Here is a 20,418-nt window from a genome sequence, read left to right as displayed (position 1 = left end):
TAAATGAAGGAAAGAGAACTAGTTTGAAACATTATGAATAAGGTTGTGACACAGAGTGGATAGGTTAAGTGTGTGATTGTATCTTATCCCCACAGGAGGGCACCAACACACTGTCTATGTGTCCCTATATGCATCAATGGTTGAGATGCGCTGAACCAGGCGTTTATTCTGAAATCCCAAAGCGGACCAGTAATGACGTCACGATAAGACGCATTTTGAGCTTGTAGATCTGCTATTTTCAAAAGATTTTGTATACATTTTATACATTTGAAAACTAGTGAAATGGGACGTTCTGCATAATGACTACTTTTACTTTTGGTACTTTCAGTATATTTTGATAGCAATACTTTGAATTCTGGACTTTTACTTTTACTAACAGAGTGTTTCTACATTGCAGTATTGATACTTTTACCCAAGTAAAAAAATGTAGTACCACTGTGTCTGAAGTGTTTTTATTTGTAATAATAATAATGATGAAGAAACGGTGGCGTTTTATTTTGATATTTCAAAGCGGAAATGGTGAAGCTTTTGTTGTGTAACTTGACGCTAGAGAAGCAGGTAGACGTCCAGGTGGAAGAGACGTTCTGCTTCTGACGGTACGGTTCACTACGGAACAGTTCACTACGGTTCGGTTTATGATCGGATCGGATCGAATCCATTGAGCTGCTGTGAAGTGAAGTAACCACTGGTCCAGGTAAGTGTGTTTATAGATGTGTGTGTGTTTGTTTAGTGTGTGTTTAAAGGTGTGTTGTTGTGACACAGCTCCAGGTGTGTCTTTGTATTTTGTGAAAAAACAGAAACCACACATTGTTGTTGTTGCTGTAGCTCGTAAACAAGTTATTATTTACAATAAATGATCAGTACCATGTGTAAGTTATTCTATTTCTTTACGTTATATGTTATACTAGATATATATATATATATTGTAGATCTGCTATTCTCACTAGAGCAAACATCTAATTTAAGACTTGAGCTAAAACGTTTGGGAACCATTGAAGTTGAATATGTTATATATATATATATATATATATATATATATATATATATATATATATATATATTCTAATAAATATATTTTCTCTACTATCTCCTCTCCTCTCCTCTCCTCTCCTCTGTCCTGTCAGGTCAGAGGTCACCATCATGCCGTACACAGACGTTCAAAGCAGGACGTGTGGTTTTCTGGACATCGAGGAAACAACGACCAGCGGACGTTTCCTCAGAAGATACTTCATCCTGGACACACACAGAGGAGAGCTGCTGTGGTACATGGACAACCCTCTGGTACCACACTCTGTGTGTGTGTGTGTGTGTGTGTGTGTGTGTGTGTGTGTGTGTGTGTGTGTGTGTGTGTGTGTGTGTGTGTGTGTGTGTGTGTGTGTGTGTGTGTGTGTTCGCGTGTGTGTGATTTGATTTTTGTAAAAGATATACACGTAAAATCACAATAAACTTAAACCCAGGATAACACATTAAATGGGCGTCAGTGGTTAAAGGGTAGAGCGGTACAGTGGCTCAGGGGTAGAGCGGCCGGTAGTGCGGCCGGATGGAAGCCGTGAGGTTCCCAGTTCGATCCCGGGTTCCCCCAGAGTTAGTGTGGAAGTGCCCTTGAGCAAGACACTGAACCACAGGGGGTGGTTACTCATTTATACCTGGTGGTGGGTGATTGTGGCCAGGTGAGCAATGGGGAAAAGCCACTCTGGAGGAGCTTTTTTAAGCCCGTAAATGAATGCAAACAAACCTGATTCAGACAGTATAGATGATGAATGGGCAACTGGCGGCCCGGGGGCCACATGCGGCCCCCACCTTCACTTAATGCGGTCCGCAGGTTAATATCAGAATAGTGATATTATATATTATTGATTTCAGCTGTTATGATTCATAACATGCAAACATGACCCGCTTTAATTACTTCAGTCTATATTAGTAGCTTAATGACTAGTATTAAAATTATATTGTGTTGTTTATGTCCAATGTATTTGTATTTAAGTTAACATAAGTATAACTAAATGCATTTGAAATTACATAAAAATGTTACTTTTCAGGATTCCAATTCAAAAATAGCAACAAAAAAAATCTGAATTACAGATTCAGCTCAAAAGCAGTGCGACGCGTTTTGAGCTTGTAGATCTGCTATTTTTGCTACTTTTGTGTGACATAGAATGGCCCGACAGTATATGTAATGTGTTCCTCTGTAGTGAGTGTGTTAATATAGAGGTCCTCTACATCATTAAACAGACAGTATATGTAATGTGTCTCTGTTAATATAGTGGTCCTCTACATAATTAAACAGACAGTATATGTAATGTGTTCCTCTGTAGTGAGTGTGTTAATATAGAGGTCCTCTACATCATTAAACAGACAGTATATGTAATGTGTTCCTCTGTAGTGAGTGTGTTAATATAGTGGCCCTCTGCATCATCAAAGTTGCATCACCTCAGGTGTAGGAGCCATGAATTGGTCGATTGTTGTCATGATGTTTATATTTGATACCTGGCCTGGTAAAGCCCCTCCCTCCGGAAAATCTAATTTCCATTTGATTTCAGGAGTGAGTCTGGCATGATCGCCCATTCGGCAATTTGGCTGTGGGCTGGAGTTGGGCGGGAGTAATCCCGTTGACTGACAACCCCTTCAGCCAATCAGCAGTGTTCCCCTTCAGCCAGTGCATTTTTACCACCTCTAGACTAATGTGACGCAACAGGACTTTTGAGACGGCCATGCCCAAAATAGGTTGCCTTATTCGGATACATGCGTGTCACCAGACAATTGGACTCGAGTCATTGTGACTCGACTCGAGTCTGACTCGAGTCGCATATTTGACGACTTGCGACTCGACTCGGACTTTGAAGGTAAAGACTTGCGACTCGACTCGGACTTGGAAGGTAAAAGACCAACGAGACTTGAGACTCGACTCGGACTTGCTAGCCAATGACTCCCGACTCGACTCGACTTGAGACAAGATGACTCTAATGACTCGTTTAGTTTTTTCCCCTATGAATGATCTGTGTGTGAAATGCGCTCTTTCTTTATACAAACCCATGCTCGCTCACTCTACCGCAAATGCCTCTCTCTCTTTATACAACCCCATGCTCACTCTACCGCAAATGTGCTCTCTCTCTTCATATAAACCGATGCTCACTCTACCGCAAATGCGCTATCTCTCTTCATACAAACCCATGCTCACTCTACCACAAACGCAACCACCACTCCCAGCGGGGTCATTTTGATTCTATGACGGCTGCCGTCTAGTTATCATCAGTGCCAGTGTTGTGAGGAAAAACAAGCAACCAGGTCTAGGAAAACCAGCCCAAAAGAAGCAAGTCAGCTATTTGAAAATAGCAGATCTACAAGCTCACAACGCCTCCCATGCAACTAGTCGTTCGTGTTTTGTTTATGACCCCAGCCACCCCAACAACAACAGTAGCACCAGCCAGCGAGATATACGTACTTGTAAACATGAAAGTCACTCACCACTGTCGAATTTACTTTATCCATGGTAACAGCAATAAAGTCTTAGTCCGTTTTTTGGTGCGCAACACAACCCTCGTTTAAGTGAATTGCTTTCACCTGCTGCTGCTGTGCAGAGTGTGCGCTACAGGGCATATCTCCGCCAAGCCAGGGTGACCTACCCAGGCTCATGAAATTCATATGCAGGCATAGTAGCCAATTAGAATGAAATCTGCAAAAACGGACTCATATACTGATACAGAACCATATATTGGCTATATATTATGGCTGTCGGGTGGAAATCTTGTATGTTCCTTTTTCATTATTATTTAAAAACAATTTGAAATCGTGAAAATAGCCAATCTACAAGCTGTAATTATTTAATAATTAAGAAATACTATATTTTAAAGACTGAAAAATCAACTAAAGTCAATATTAGAGCAAGTTCATTCACATTTCATTTGAATGAAAATAACTTGTGGGTAACTTGTGGGTGCCCTTGAGAAAGACACTGAACCACAGGGGGTGGTTACTCATTTATACCTGGTGGTGGGTGATTGTGGCCAGGTGAGCAATGGGGAAAAGCCACTCTGGAGGAGCTTTTTTAAGCCCGTAAATGAATGCAAACAAACCTGATTCAGACAGTATAGAATCTATACTGTCTATAGATGATGAATGGGCAACTGGCGGCCCGGGGGCCACATGCGGCCCCCACCTTCACTTAATGCGGCCCGCAGGTTAATATCAGAATAGTGATATTATATATTATTGATTTCAGCTGTTATGATTCATAACATGCAAACATGACCCGCTTTAATTACTTCAGTCTATATTAGTAGCTTAATGACTAGTATTCAAATTATATTGTGTTGTTTATGTCCAATGTATTTGTATTTAAGTTCATAAAGTTAACATAAGTATAACTAAATGCATTTGAAATTACATAAAAATGTTACTTTTCAGGATTCCAATTCAGTACTTTTTGATTTATACACTTTATTTTGCTTTATTGTTTGGATCGCTGTGATCACCCTTTGTTATGAGTTTCTGCTAGATCTGCTATTTTCATACATTTCAGTGCTTTTACTTTATAACTTTAGGTATATTCTGATGCCAATACTTTTGTACTTTTACTCAAGTAACATTTTGAACATAGGCCTTTTACTTGAGTATTGTATTGCTACTTTTATTTAAGTAAAATATCTGAGTACTTCTCCCACCACTAGCCAAACCCTAGTAGTAAGAAAATGGACAAAAAACGTGTTGATACAAGAAGACACACACACACACACACACACACACACACACACACACACACACACACACACACACACACACACACACACACACACACACACTGTGAGGTATGTGACATGAATGTTCCTGCTTCTTGTTTCAGAATCTGCCTGAAGGAACAGGAAACGTGGGCTCCCTCAAACTCTCCTACATCTCTAAGGTACACACGCACGCACGCACGCACGCACGCACGCACGCACGCACGCACGCACGCACGCACGCACGCACGCACGCACGTGCACACACGTACATACACACACACACACACACACACACACACACACACACACGCACACACGCGGACATCCACACACGTACACAGCTGATCTCACTTCCTGCCAAGAGGTTGGAGAGGTTTTAGAGGTACAAACAGTGGAATGTTCCACAACACAGACATGCAAAAGTGTCACTTTTCAGCTACAGTCACCTTTTTGAACCCAAATAGGGCAATTGTGTGACACCTGACCCGAAAGAAAACAACATGTTGTCACCTTTTTCACCTCGGGGCTGTTTGCATGCCTGACAACAACTCAATGCTTGTAGATCTGCTATTTGAACTATGTTTGCACAACACCATACAATGAAGTAAGAGGAGACAGACCTCTCTCTCTCTCTCTCTCTCTCTCTCTCTCTCTCTCTCTCTCTCTCTCTCTCTCTCAGGTCAGTGATGCCACCAAGCTGCGTCCTAAAGCAGAGTTCTGCTTCGGTGAGTGTCTGTCTACACACACACACACACACACACACACACACACACGGACAAGGTCAAAATGTAAATAAGGAAGTGACTCGTTTTTACGTCAAACATTTAGTGGAATGTGTGCGTGTGCGTGTGTGTGTGTGTGTGTGTGTGTGTGTGTGTGTGTGTGTGTGTGTGTGTGTGTGTGTGTGTGTGTGTGTGTGTGTGTGTGTGTGTGTGTGTGTGTGTGTGTGTGTGTGTTGCAGTCAAGGAGAGCCAGGTAGACCAGCTCATGAATAAACACTGTCTCTCTCTCTCACACTCTGTCTGTCTGTCTGTCTGTCTGTCTGTCTGTCTGTCTGTCTGTCTGTCTGTCTGTCTGTCTGTCTGTCCAGTGATAAATGCAGGTGTGAGACAGTTCTTCCTTCAGGCCAATGATCATCAGGATCTGACTGACTGGATCAATGTTCTGAACAACACTACAAAGATTAGTGTAAGACACACTCACACTCACACTCACACTCACACTCACACACACAACTTACTAGTACAATGTATGCATTTAGCAGATCGAAAAGAGCAACTTACAGTAAGCAATGTAAACACAAGCTAATTCATCAAATGCATAGATGGATACACTCACACTCACACTCACACATACACAAACAATAAATTAGTTTTAAATACAAATAAATAAAGAATACATTCAAATGAGATAAAGTAAAAACATACAAAATATTTCATTTTTAATGTGAACTGTGTGTGTGTGTGTGTGTGTGTGTGTGTGTGTGTGTGTGTGTGTGTTTTGTAGGTACCAAAGTCATGTGACATGATGTCACATGATCAAGACGTCCTCAGACAGGTTGCGTACAAGACTGAGATCATATAGCAGGAGTTCCTGTTATTACTGCTACACAGGTACACACACACACACACACACACACACACACACACACACACACACACACACACAGGTCCTGTCATGTCTGTGTTGGTATGTGACTCTCCTCCCCTCTTCTCTTGCGGACTGACATTCCAACACACACTGTGTGTGTGTGTGTGTGTGTGTGTGTGTGTGTGTGTGTGTGTGTGTGTGTGTGTGTGTGTGTGTGTGTGTGTGTGTGTGTGTGTGTGTGTGTGTGTGTGTGTGTGTGTGTGTGTGTGTGTGTGTGTGTGTGTGCGTGCGTGCGTGCGTGCACACGCGCGTGCGTGTGTCTCTTTATTACCCTTTCCAACATGGCTGCCTCAGTGTCTCTTAACCAACACAGAAATAGCCAGACAGAGGTATTAGTTTTAGTCAAGGTAACCTTTAAGGCTTATCCACAAGTTTCACAATACTATAGTTTTACATTATAACCAGGAGAATGATGGATACAATCCATTGTGACAGAACAGAACACTATTCAGGTTTGTCTTTAAATGCAGGAATTAAAATATCTATTAAGAGGGGTTTTGCGATAGAGGATAAAAATACATCATACAGCATAATTGTTACAGATTGTTACAAATAACAATAAAAGTCCCAGGCAGTAATCTCCCTACCAGTCTGTATCTTCATAATATAATTCGGATAGGTAGAAGAAATGGTAGCGAAGCACTTCACGACCTTGACAGCCTCCCGCTATTCGGCAGAATAGTCTGATAGAGCTCGGGGTTCATCTGATCTTCATCTGATCTTCATCTGATCTTCATCTGATCTTCCCAAAAGGAGGTTTGGCCGACTTTGGGTCCTTTAATCCCGATGGAGCTCATGTTCTAGCTGCTCTCTACGTGAGTAGGATATTGCCAGACAGCTATTCAACCAAAATACGGACGATGTCAGAACTCTCAGCTGAATCTGAACCTGAAAATGTCCTAAGTGTGGCATGATAAGTCGTACTCATGAAGATTCCCAGAGACTAGTCAAGCTAAAAGACGGACAATGCCAGAATTTTTAGTTGAAAGTGAATCTGCAAGTATTTTTTTTTATATTTTTTTTTATTTAGAGTAGCCAATTATTTTTTACCCCTTTTTCTCCCCAATGTAGTCGTTATGCCAATGAATTCCTCCCCACACACATCTCTGTGTTGTCACTGTTGTCGTATCCTACTGACTCACCTGCCAGTGAGGAGCCCCCACCAGGAGGACGTAGAACCTTCGTTCTACTCCTCCCGCCCAACACTCCCCGCTGACATGTGCCCCCCCCCCAAGCCCATAGTATTACGTGCAACGACCGATATCACCCTCCTCCTCCTCGCCCGGCTTCTCTCCCCCGAACAAGTTGTGTTCGTGTAGACGCTGGACAAAGCCGGTTGCACCACGGTGGATTCGAACCCACAACCTCCGTGGTGGAGGGCAGTGACTTTACCACTGAGCCACCCGAACACCCTTCTGCAAGTCTTCTAAGTATGGCAGTATAGACTCCACCTCCTCCTCCTCCTCCTCTCCTCCTTGGGGTTAGAATCCTCTTGCTCGCCCGTTGTGCAGCAGCTTTTCTGACTCCTGATGACCTTGTCAATAGTACAACCCACCTCGTTCCTTCTACCTATCACCTGCCTCTTCACTGGTGGAAAAAGTACTCACATGTTCTACTTAAGTAAAAGTATCAATACTGCAATGTAGAAATACTCTGTTACAAGTAAAGGCCCGTGTTCAAAATGTTACTTGAGTAAAAGTACAAAAGTATTGGCATCAAAATGTACTTAAAGTACCAAAAGTAAAAGTACAGACATGTTTGGAAATAGCAGATCTACAAGCTCACAACGCGTCGCGATGCGACGCGTTTTGAGCTTGTAGATCTGCTATTTTCAAATAGCCTATATATAAAACAGGGCTAAAGTGGTTGATGTGTGTTTTATAATATAATAATTTATATCTGCAAAGTAACTAGTAACTAAAGTTTTCAAATAATTGTAGTGGAGTAAAAGTACAATATATGCCTCTGAGATGTAATGGAGTAGAAGTAAAAGCACTGAAAATTGGAAATACTCCAGTAAAGTAAAAATACCTCAAAATTGTATTTAAGTATAGTACTTGAATACATGTACTTAATTACTTTACACCACTGCCGAACACCATTTCCACTGTATCCATACGCCAAATGATGAAAATAGCAGATCTACAAGCTGATGCGAAAGTAGCCGACCTACACTCCAAGAAATCAACTTGGGAACAGGAGGGGTGCATTTATTTTGCTCTCCCTCATGGAACTACTTGCAGATTATACCAGGGTCAGTCCACTTTATGTGGATTATACCAGGGTCAGTCCACTTTATGTGGATTATACCAGGGTCAGTCCACTTTATGTGGATTATACCAGGGTCAGTCCACCTTATGTGGATTATACCAGGGTCAGTCCACTTTATGTGGATTATACCAGGGTCAGTCCACTTTATGTGGATTATACCAGGGTCAGTCCACCTTATGTGGATTATACCAGGGTCAGTCCACCTTATGTGGATTATACCAGGGTCAGTCCACCTTATGTGGATTATACCAGGGTCAGTCCACCTTATGTGGATTATACCAGGGTCAGTCCACCATATGTGGATTATACCAGGGTCAGTCCACCTTATGTGGATTATACCAGGGTCAGTCAGTCCACCTTATGTGGATTATACCAGGGTCAGTCCACCTTATGTGGATTATACCAGGGTCAGTGGTATGCGGTCAACACGCATTGACTTTTTGCACCTTAATCCCATGTATGGGACGGCAGTGGCTCAGGGGTAGAGCGGCCGGTAGAGCGGCCGGATGGAAGCCGTGAGGTTCCGAGTTCGATCCCGGGTTCCCCCAGAGTTAGTGTGGAAGTGTCCTTGAGCAAGATGCTGAACCCCTAACTGCTCCTGATGAGCAGGTTGGTGCCTTGCATGGTTTCCTCCTCCATCGGTGTGTGTGTGTGTGTGTGTGTGTGTGTGTGTGTGTGTGTGTGTGTGTGTGTGTGTGTGTGTGTGTGTGTGTGTGTGTGTGTGTGTGTGTGTGTGTGTGTGTGTGTGTGTGTGTGTGTGTGTGTGTGTGTGTGTGTGTGTGTGTGTGTGTATGGGTGAATGTAATGCACAATCTATGTAAAGTGCTTTGGATAAAAGCGCTTTATAAATGCACCATTTACCATTTTCTACCATTTATAACGCACTGATTTTTTTGGTCTTTTATTTTGCTTTTCTTTTTTTCTTCTAAGCACCTTAACGTCCATAAGTATATCATACACAGTATACATTGCTGCTATGCTCAGGCACCTTCGTCATATGTTTTATATCTCAGGTACTAGTGTAGATATGTAGATAACTTGTTTGGCCTTTCTGTTGTTCTCTCACTTGATCTCCCTTCCCACTTTCCCCCCCCACCCCTCTTCTTCCTCCCCCTCTTCTTTCTATGGAAAGAACGTTGCCATGGGAACGATGTACGAAAGCAGAATTTCACCCACTTTTTACCTTGTAAAACTTGTGATGTGACAATAAACCTGATTGTGATTCATCTCACTGCTTGGGGACACCGCGGCGTGAATCACCAGAGCTTTATCCGTTCCAACGCCCAGAGTCTACCTTATTATGTCTGTGTTTGAGGATGGCTGACTGTATGATGTCATTTCCTGTTTGTTTGTTTGTTAGGAACAGGAAGGGGCGGGGCATGACCATTCAAGGCGTGGTCAGCCGTACTTCCTGTCTGGAGAACAACAGGTGCATTGTGGGATTAAAAGTGGATGGTGTGTCAAACAAGGAGCTGTGGTCAGTTACACACACACACACACACACACACACACACATACATATATATACACACACACACACACACACACACACACACACACACACACACACACACACACACACACACACACACACACACACACACACACACACACACACACACACACACACACACACACACACACACACACACACACACACAGTATACACTTTGTGGGGTATCGATCAAAGCCAAGAGTCAGACAGTGGTGGTACAAGCCCATAACTGGGTATTTATTTAGATAATGGCACAGAGGTACTGGATAACATTTAAATCATAAAGGTAAGTATCTAATAATCATGAATAATCATAACAGAGGTTCTTCCCAGGTTTGGGGCCCAGTCCATGCATCAATTATTCAGGCATTGTATGATACTGTTTCAAACACCCCATTCGGATGCTATCAATGCATTGAATGGGACATTATCACCTTTTATTAGACCATTGAATGGGCGAAGTAGGCGACATACTGACCTACCTGCGATTTATCAGACCATTCATTGGGTGTTATCAAGACATACTGACCTACCAACGGAGATGACTTAAATAGTTCAGTGTCGGTTTTGGTTTTGGTTTCGGACCATGACGGAGGCGCGCAGTCTCAGGCGAACTGGAACCCCGTGAAGGACCACGAGGGAGCTAAAGCGACCGAGTTGCCGTCCTGAACGGTGTGATGTTCGCCTGAGCCTACTCAGCGCCGTTGGAGTTATGTACCGATAGGCACAGAATCGTAAATAATGTTGTGGGGACTGCTCCGCCTCCAAGTAGGTCAGTAGCTCCTGATTACGCCCAATGAATGGTCTGACAAATCGCGGGTAGGTCAGTATATCGCCTACACGTCGCCTACTCGCCCATTCAATGGTCTGATAAAACGTGATAATCTCCCATTCAATGCATTGATAGCATTCGAAGACGGTGTTTCAAAGGGGGCTGCGGGGCTCCAGCTCGCTCCTCACACTCAGAGAGTATTGTTTATACTTTTAGGCTATTTTGTGGGAAGGTCCTTTCCCAAGTAGGGGGCCCAGTCCTGTCATCACATTAACGTCTGTCTTTTTACATGTTCCACACGGTTGCCTATAGAGCATCGCAGTTCCCGCCCACTTCCTGGTTTTTCCTGGTGCCGGAAGGAAAAACTCAATGCATTTTTCCCATTGACATTTCCAAAAATATTTATATAAATTAATTTAAGCCTAGAATCAAGCCAATAAAACATGACCATCATCATGACCATAAAACGTTTTTTTCTGTGATTTTATTTTATTTTATATTTAATTATATGATATACTATATTCAATAAATACCCTTTGTTTTGCCGTTTTCAACAAAAAAAAAATCACATAATCAAACGTTTTATGGTCATGATGATGGTCATGTTTTATTGGCTTGATTCTAGGCTTAAATTAATTGATATAAATATTTTTGGAAATGTCAATGGGAAAAATGCATTGAGTATTTTGTGGTGGAACCCGGAAGGGGCGGGAACTGCGATGCTCTATAACATAAAAAGACACAGGATTTAGCGGTCATTTCACTTAACAACACAGGGTTTTAGAAGGGAAATAGTGGAGTGTATCGTTTACCGCCTGAGCGCCCGTCTGTTCACCATGGAGAGTCAGTGTCTACTGAGAGAGAGCAGAGAGTGTTTGTAGCCGACGCCCGGCCGGTCACGCAGGTGCGCTGAGTTGGGGCTGATCGAGGAGGTAGATTGGAAGGTACCGCCCCTCGATGACGCGGCCTAGGCTGCAGCATAGATATAGAAACCTAGATACCTCATTGGCCTCTGCAGTTCATTGTAACGACTGGTCTCTCAATACAAGGCTCTTCCGGGGGGCTGTTTGACTACTGACCAATCACATCACGTTAACTACTGGCCAATCACAGCGCGTCTAACTGACTAGTTGCTGCGCGGCTGCCTCTTAAACTCTTTGACTGCCAGAGTATTTTCATAAAGTACTCCCCCATTGCCAGCAATTTTCGTGTTTTTTTTATTTTTATATTTTGAAAATTTTCATGAAAATAATTGATCAGACTGTTTTTTAAAGACGCAGCACAAATCCGCCACTAGAGAGCAGCACATGATAGCTTGATCAGCTCCTTGTGTCACTGTTACCCTTCTTGAGCGATTAGACAGGGAAAAACATGAAAACGGATGTGACGTCCTCCCAGATTGTTTTGATCGTCAAAATTACGATGTGATACACGACGGCGATGACTGATCGTCACCCAGACCATAGATTATAGAAGAGAAGCTGTCCGTTTGTCCGTTATACCGTGTGAAAAACCGTTTGTTTACCTATTTTGGACGAAAATGACCGGGGGAAAATAATCAAAAACCGGAAACGGAACCCAGGCCATGAAACCGGATGCAGATATGGGTGAAGTAAGTGGAACTCGAGAATAACATTGGATTTTAAGCAGCATAGCGCGATCAGAGATTAAACAATGAACGCAAATCCAACGCGTCAAACGCGTCAATGGCGTGGGTGGATTAAGTAGTAATTGACGCGTTTTCGAGTCAATGGCGTTTATAGAGTTAAGAAAAGACCCACCCCACCTGCCTCTGATTGGCCTACCGAACGCCCCTTTTTGTGACGCACACGGAAGTTTCCAGCTTCCCCCCGGAAGCATAGAGGAAGCGGAAGTGCGTCCGAGATGCCGACGCTTCAGAGCCAGAGGAGGCGTCTACCTTTATATGTCTATGGGCTGCAGCGCTGTCTCCCGGTCCTCTCTCTGCCTCTCATCCACTGTCTCCCCATGGTGCAGCGCTTACCTGACAGGCGGTCCCCTAGCGAGACTCCACAACATATATACACACACACACACACACACACACACACACACACACACACACACACACACACACACACACACACACACACACACACACACACACACACACACACACACAGGTTTATGTGGTTTCTCATTGGATGATCTTCCTCTTCCCCAGATGAAGACGTGGAAGAGACGTTACTTCCTGTTGGACGAGAACGCTCTGAGTTACTACAAATCTGACCTGGTAACACACACACACACACACACACACACACACACACACACACACACACACACACACACACACACACACACACACACACACACACACACACACCTTGTAGTGTCGTGTTTCTCAACAGGCTCCAGGGTGCGCTCAGAGGGTGCCCGGGGGGGGGGGGTTGGGGTGTTGGGGGGAGGGGGGCGGTAAGGGACAAAATATCCTTTTCTAATCTGAGGTCAAAACGTTGTTGTTGCTGCTTGTTTGTTTTTGATCTACAAGCTCACAACCTGCCTCAATGCTATTTAACCAATACTATTCAACTAATTGAAAATATTTGTTATTGGGAATATTTGTGAAACAATTAATAACAGAAATATTGTATAGGGGTCCCTGGCACAGTGTATTTTCAGTTGGGGGTCCCTGGCACAGTGTATTTTCAGATGGGGGTCCCTGGCACAATATAATTTCAGATGGGGGTCCCTGGCAGAGTGTAATTTAAGAAATTACACTCTCATAACCAAATACATATTCATTTGGGGGTCCTTGACATGAAAACGTCAGAGAACCACTCCTCTACGTGCATAAAGCAGATTCACTTATTTCCCTCACCTGTTTTTAATCTTAATCCTTGAAGTGTGTATTATTTTCAGATTCTGCCTGGTAACAGGCTGAAATAACATCCCATTGGTTCATTTGAACCTTTAAAGGAAACACCATACAGAGACAAATGAACACGTTTTGTCCATGCAATGCACTACAATTATATGAAAACGTTAGTTACAAGTTACTTTGTAGATGAAGATTATTATTACAAAACATGCATTAACCACTTCAGCCCTATATACATTTTGGCCATTTGAAAATAGCCGATCTACAAGCTCACAATGCGTCACAATGCGATGCAGTGTGAGCTTGTAGATTTTCAAAAGATTTTTATACATTTGAAAACTTGAAATGGGACATTCTGCATGATGAGTACTTTTACTTTTGGTACTCTAAGTACATGTTGATGCCAATACTTTTGTACTTTTACTCAAGTAAATTTTGAATTCCGTAGTTTTACTTGTAACAGAGTATTTCTACATTCCAGTATCGATACTTTTTCCACCACTTTGTGCGTGTGCGCCATAGACAGTAAAAATAAATGGACGAAGGGAACGTGACGTCACCCATTGGTTTCTACAGACCGTAAATGAAGCCGATTGTTGAGGAACGTGCAATCCGCCATCTTTAATATATACCATTGGCCACGCCGGAACTCAAGCGCTATTGGTTGAGACCAGACATGTGACCAGGGAACCGGAAAACAATCCCCAAAGAATGCTATTGGTTGGGTAGCTTGTCAATCAAGAGCGGGGGCGGGGAATGAATGCTATTGGTTGTGTAGGTTGTCAATCAAATCATCCCGCCCCTCCTGGAGCATAGCCTACTTTATCGTCAATTTTAAAATAAATGGGACCATAATTTAGCAAAACGCATATCATGATGATTGAAAGGAGACTTTAAACTAGCGACTGGAAGCATATAGTATTTATGACAATTTTTATTAAGGTAAGAAAATCTAGTCTAAAGTTCGTCAAAAAACCCATCCGCTTACAATGAGAGAATATTCTTTCTGACACCTGCAGCCACCTACTGGCCATTTATATGAACTGTCTCTCTTCCGTATTGGCCTCATTGTAAATATCCAAGCCTTGCCTCTTGGTGTGTGTGTGTGTGTGTGTGTGTGTGTGTGTGTGTGTGTGTGTGTGTGTGTGTGTGTGTGTGTGTGTGTGTGTGTGTGTGTGTGTGTGTGTGTGTGTGTGTGTGTGTGTGTGTGTGTGTGTGTGTGTGTGTGTGTGTGTGTGTGTGTGTGTGTGTGTGTGTGTGTGTGTGTGTGTGTGTGTGTGTGTGTGTGTGTGTGTGTGTGTGTGTGTGTGTGTCTGTCTGTCCAGGAGAGGGAGCCACTGAGGGCGATATCATTGCAGGACATCCAGAAGGTCCAGGAGTCAGATCACACTGAACACTCCACCAGAGACAACCTGTTTGAGATCCAGACACACTCTAGAACCTTCTATATACAGGTACACACACACACTATGGGTAAAATATAAAGACCCTAACCCTAATGGACCCGGTGCCGAATGGACCCGGCCTATGTTCCAATATGAAGGACCGATACCCGAATGGACCCGGGCCATTACTAGAAATGTGCACCGGACAGTCCGGTTTAAGTTTTTGACCCAGCTGTCCTCCTTCCAGCTCAACCTCTGACCGGACGCATAATTGTCCAGTTTTTGTGAGAGTGATTACAGTGTCATTTACATGTATCTGTAAATCTCCTGTTTCATTGTTATAGAATACAGCTCTGCCAGCCAGCCTACTGGCATATTTACATATCACGGTCATTCTCACGTTTCATTGGTATAATATCAACTTCTCCGCATTGCTGCGTGAACACGCTGAGGTTGTTTTTGCAAGTGTTTTGTTTGGTCCGGAAGACTCGCCCCAAAACACGCTCGCCCCCAGTTGTTTTGCGGACCAACGGTTCTTGTATTTGTCTTACTGAGGATAAGGTTAGAAATAAGTTTAGGTTTAGACATAGTTTTACTGAGGGTTAAGGTTAGGAATAAGGTTAGGTTTAGACATAGTTTTACTGAGGTTAAGGTTAGGAATAAGGTTAGGTTTAGACATAGTTTTACTGAGGTTAAGGTTATGAATAAGGTTAAGTTTAGACATTGTTTTACTGAGGATAAGGTAAGGAATAAGGTTAGGTTTAGACATAGTTTTACTGAGGTTAAGGTTAGGAATAAGTTTAGGGTTAGGCAACGTTTTATTGAGGTTACATTTAGGAAAAAGGTTAGGTTTAGACATAGTTTTACTGAGGTTAAGGTTAGGAATATGGTTAGGTTTAGACATAGTTTTACTGAGGTTAAGGTTAGGAATAAGGTTAGGTTTAGGCATAGTTTTACTGAGGTTAAGGTTAGGAATAAGGTTAGGTTTAGACATAGTTTTACTGAGGTTAAGGTTAGGAATAAGGTTAGGTTTAAACATAGTTTTACTGAGGTTAAGGTTAGGAATAAGGTTAGGTTTAGACATAGTTTTACTGAGGTTAAGGTTAGGAGTAAGGTTAGGTTTAGACATAGTTTTACGGAGGTCACATTTAGAAATAAGGTTAGGTTTAGGCATAGTTTTACTGAGGATAAAGTTAGGAATAAGGTTAGGTTTAGACATAGTTTTACTGAGGTTAAGGTTAGGAATAAGGTTAGGTTTAGACATAGTTTTACTGAGGTTACGTTTAGGAATAAGGTTAGGTTTAGACATAGTTTTACTGAGGTTAAGGTTAGGAATAAGGTTAGGTTTAGACATAGTTTTACTGAGGTTACGTTTAGGAATAAGGTTAGGTTTAGACATAGTTTTACTGAGGTTAAGGTTAGGAATAAGGTTAGGTTTAGGCATAGTTTTACTGAGGTTAAGGTTAGGAATAAGGTTAGGTTTAGACATAGTTTTACTGAGGATAAGGTTAGGAATAATGTTAGGTTTAGACATAGTTTTACTGAGGTTAAGGTTAGGAATAAGGTTAGGTTTAGACATAGTTTTACTGAGGTTAAGGTTAGGAATAAGGTCAAGTTTAGACATAGTTTTACTGAGGTTAAGGTTAGGAATAAGGTTAAGTTTAGATATAGTTTTACTGAGGTTAAGGTTAGGAATAATTTCAAGTTTAGACATAGTTTTACTGAGGATAAGGTTAGGAATAATGTTAGGTTTAGACATAATTTTAATGAGGTTAAGGTTAGGAATAAGGTTAGGTTTATACATAGTTTTACTGAGGTTAAGGTTAGGAATAAGGTTAGGTTTAGACATAGTTTTACTGAGGTTAAGGTTAGGAGTAAGGTTAGGTTTAGACATAGTTTTACGGAGGTCACATTTAGAAATAAGGTTAGGTTTAGGCATAGTTTTACTGAGGATAAAGTTAGGAATAAGGTTAGGTTTAGACATAGTTTTACTGAGGTTAAGGTTAGGAATAAGGTTAGGTTTAGACATAGTTTTACTGAGGTTACGTTTAGGAATAAGGTTAGGTTTAGACATAGTTTTACTGAGGTTAAGGTTAGGAATAAGGTTAGGTTTAGACATAGTTTTACTGAGGTTACGTTTAGGAATAAGGTTAGGTTTAGACATAGTTTTACTGAGGTTAAGGTTAGGAATAAGGTTAGGTTTAGGCATAGTTTTACTGAGGTTAAGGTTAGGAATAAGGTTAGGTTTAGACATAGTTTTACTGAGGATAAGGTTAGGAATAATGTTAGGTTTAGACATAGTTTTACTGAGGTTAAGGTTAGGAATAAGGTTAGGTTTAGACATAGTTTTACTGAGGTTAAGGTTAGGAATAAGGTCAAGTTTAGACATAGTTTTACTGAGGTTAAGGTTAGGAATAAGGTTAAGTTTAGATATAGTTTTACTGAGGTTAAGGTTAGGAATAATTTCAAGTTTAGACATAGTTTTACTGAGGATAAGGTTAGGAATAATGTTAGGTTTAGACATAATTTTAATGAGGTTAAGGTTAGGAATAAGGTTAGGTTTATACATAGTTTTACTGAGGTTAAGGTTAGGAATAAGGTTAGGTTTAGGCATAGTTTTACTGAGGTTTTGTTTAGGAATACGAGGTGAATACCGCCTGAGACCCGAGACAAACGGTAACGGTTCAGACCCGGACCCGGAGTCACTTCTTGAGAATGGACCCGTGACCGAGCCGGGTCCCGGGTATATCTCGGGTATTTCGGGTAACATGCTTTATCCGAAGACCTCTAACACACGCACGCACGCACATACACACATATACACACACATATACACACACACACAATAAAACAAGCCAATAATAAACCCACATCTCTGTCTCCCCACTCTCTCTCTCTCTCTCTCTCTCTCTCTCTCTCTCTCTCTCTCTCTCTCTCTCTCTCTCTCTCTCTCTCTCTCTCTCTCTCTCTCTCTCTCTCTCTCTCTCTCTCTCTCTCTCTCTCTCTCTCAGTGTGACAGTCCAGATGAAATGCACAGTTGGATTAAACAGATCTCACAGACCATCTCTGCGTCTTCAACCACTGCAGTAGGTTCTGCTGTGTTCTAAGCATGTTGTTATTATAATAACTCTGAGGGGTCCTCTAGGGGTCCCGGACCCCCTGTTGAAGACCCCCAGGCCCCATGATTACTTACAGTTTCACTGTGTTTACTATCTCCGTTTCCAGGACAACGGTGACTCCGCCTCTACCTTCTACTTCCCCGTCTATGAGGAACTACACTTCCCACAATCCTCTGCTTCGGCCCCGCCGCCGCCCGTCGCCGCGGGAGACGACCCGGTTGTCGAGGAGGAGGCGTCGTCGTGGAAACCACGCGGAGAGGGGCGGGGCTTAAGCGAGGACAATGACCTTCAAATGACCCTGATATGATGATGTGTTTATACACACACACACACACACACACACACACACACACACACACACACACACACACACACACACACACACACACACACACACACACACACACACACACACACATACACACGTCAGCATTCTTTGATATTTTAAAACATTCTGAAATATATTGAAAGTGTGAAATAAAATGTTAGATTTTTTTTTATTTCCCCTTGTTTTTCATTTTTATAAAAGACCTGAGGTAGACTGAGAGAACAGTAGGCAGAGATATTAACCCATCTATACCCCATCTGCAACAATGTGATCAAAGAAAACCAGAGAACTTTATCAGTCTAGAATAAATTAACGCATACTGTGTCACTTTTTTGCTATAACCATCATTTTAGACTTTGGGCTGTTCAACAATAATAAAAAAAAACCTGCTTGTAGATCTGCTATTTTTGAAAACTCTTGAACATGTTGTGCAAACCTTTGAATGCATAATGTATTTTTAAACAACATTTGTAACTCAAATCTTTGCTTCTGAAGGGTCCCTAGAACAACATATTTTACAAATGTTTGCTTTAAAAATATATATATTCAAAGATTTGCACACATGTTCACAATTTTAAAAAAAATTGTACGAGCTTGTAGATCTGCTATTTTTGAATAGCCAAAGAAATCTTAAAATGACACAGATACTTTCCCGGTCTAAATAGAATACTACCCTTAGCAACATTCTCACAGTTTTACTGTACGATTGTAGTAGCAACTATAAGTACATGTACTCAGGTACAACTATATATACTCAGGTACAACTATAAGTACATGTACTCAGGCTGGCCCGGTTTGACCCGTCGGGAGGACCGGGACAATTCCCACTGGCCTGCCGTCTGATTGGCCTGCCGTCTGATTGGCCCACCTGTCCCCCTCCTCCTCATGTCTTGTGTTTCATACCAGTAACCTGTAAGCTGACTGTATGACGTTCTGCATAGTAGCGTATATCTGTATGTCTTCTTAAATGTCATTATGATGTGAGTGCGTGTGGATCTCATTTTAAATAAGACAAGTGCTTTTATGAGCGATCCAGTTTAGAGGACCTATGATTGTGAATTGTACTTCCATGTACTGTTTCCATGTCTTTATAGATAAAGTATTCAATCAATCAATCAAGTCTTTTTTTTTTGCAGCCTCCAGGAGGCGCTGTGGCATAAAACGGCAGTGCAGCGCTGTCAGACTTAGGATAGGTGCCTGTTAGTTGGAATGGTCCAAAAAATTGCTTAACTTTTGTTTTACTTTTTTTTACTTAAGTACTGTAGTGGAGTAGAAGTAAAAGTATAGAAAATTGAAAATACTAAGTAAAGTAAAAATACATCAAAATTGTAATTAGTAATTAAGTACAGTACTTGAGTAAATGTACTTAGTTACTTTACAACTCTGATAATTTGGCGTGTCCAAGGTACCTGTCACTCAAATCTCAGCTAGTGTGCCTGGTGTGCATAGAGATTACTTTAAAATAAAAGGAAATACTTTAAAAAATATATATATTTTCTTGGTGTGCATGGAGCATTAATAACTGTTATCATGGAGCTTTGTTAACAACATGGAAATGATAGAAGTACTCTAGCACCACCTTGTGGAATTTGAATGTTTCACTACTAGATGAAACAGAGTTTAGAAGGTTTATTCAAACCGCATCATATTCTGCTCCTAATAGTTAGGATGGTTAAATGTATTAATATCACCCACTGCTCCTAATAGTTAGGATGGTTAAATGTATTAATATCACCCACTGCTCCTAATATTTAGGATGGGTAAATGCAGAGGATACATTTGACATAATGTGCAAACAACAAGGGGTGACATTGTCTCAGACAGTGGTGGAAAAAGTACTC

At 41.7% G+C, this 20,418-nt stretch overlaps 1 pseudogene across 1 annotated transcript; it reads left to right on the top strand.

Annotated features, from left to right (window-relative positions):
• The first annotated feature begins 557 nt into the window (after positions 1-557).
• On the top strand, positions 558-18,749 carry LOC308101791 (pleckstrin homology domain-containing family A member 1-like; annotated as a pseudogene). The gene is made up of 11 exons (XR_013934988.1): positions 558-694; positions 1,125-1,281; positions 4,841-4,897; positions 5,398-5,443; positions 5,809-5,906; positions 6,225-6,331; positions 10,000-10,116; positions 13,089-13,157; positions 15,071-15,199; positions 18,142-18,216; positions 18,356-18,749. The product of XR_013934988.1 is annotated as a pleckstrin homology domain-containing family A member 1-like (transcript).
• Positions 18,750-20,418: the final 1,669 nt, after the last annotated feature.

Source organism: Gymnoscopelus braueri, assembly GCF_963280865.1.
Source record: "Gymnoscopelus braueri genome assembly, chromosome: 15".
Lineage (NCBI taxonomy): Eukaryota > Metazoa > Chordata > Actinopteri > Myctophiformes > Myctophidae > Gymnoscopelus > Gymnoscopelus braueri.
This window is presented reverse-complemented; position numbering and strand designations above follow the sequence as displayed.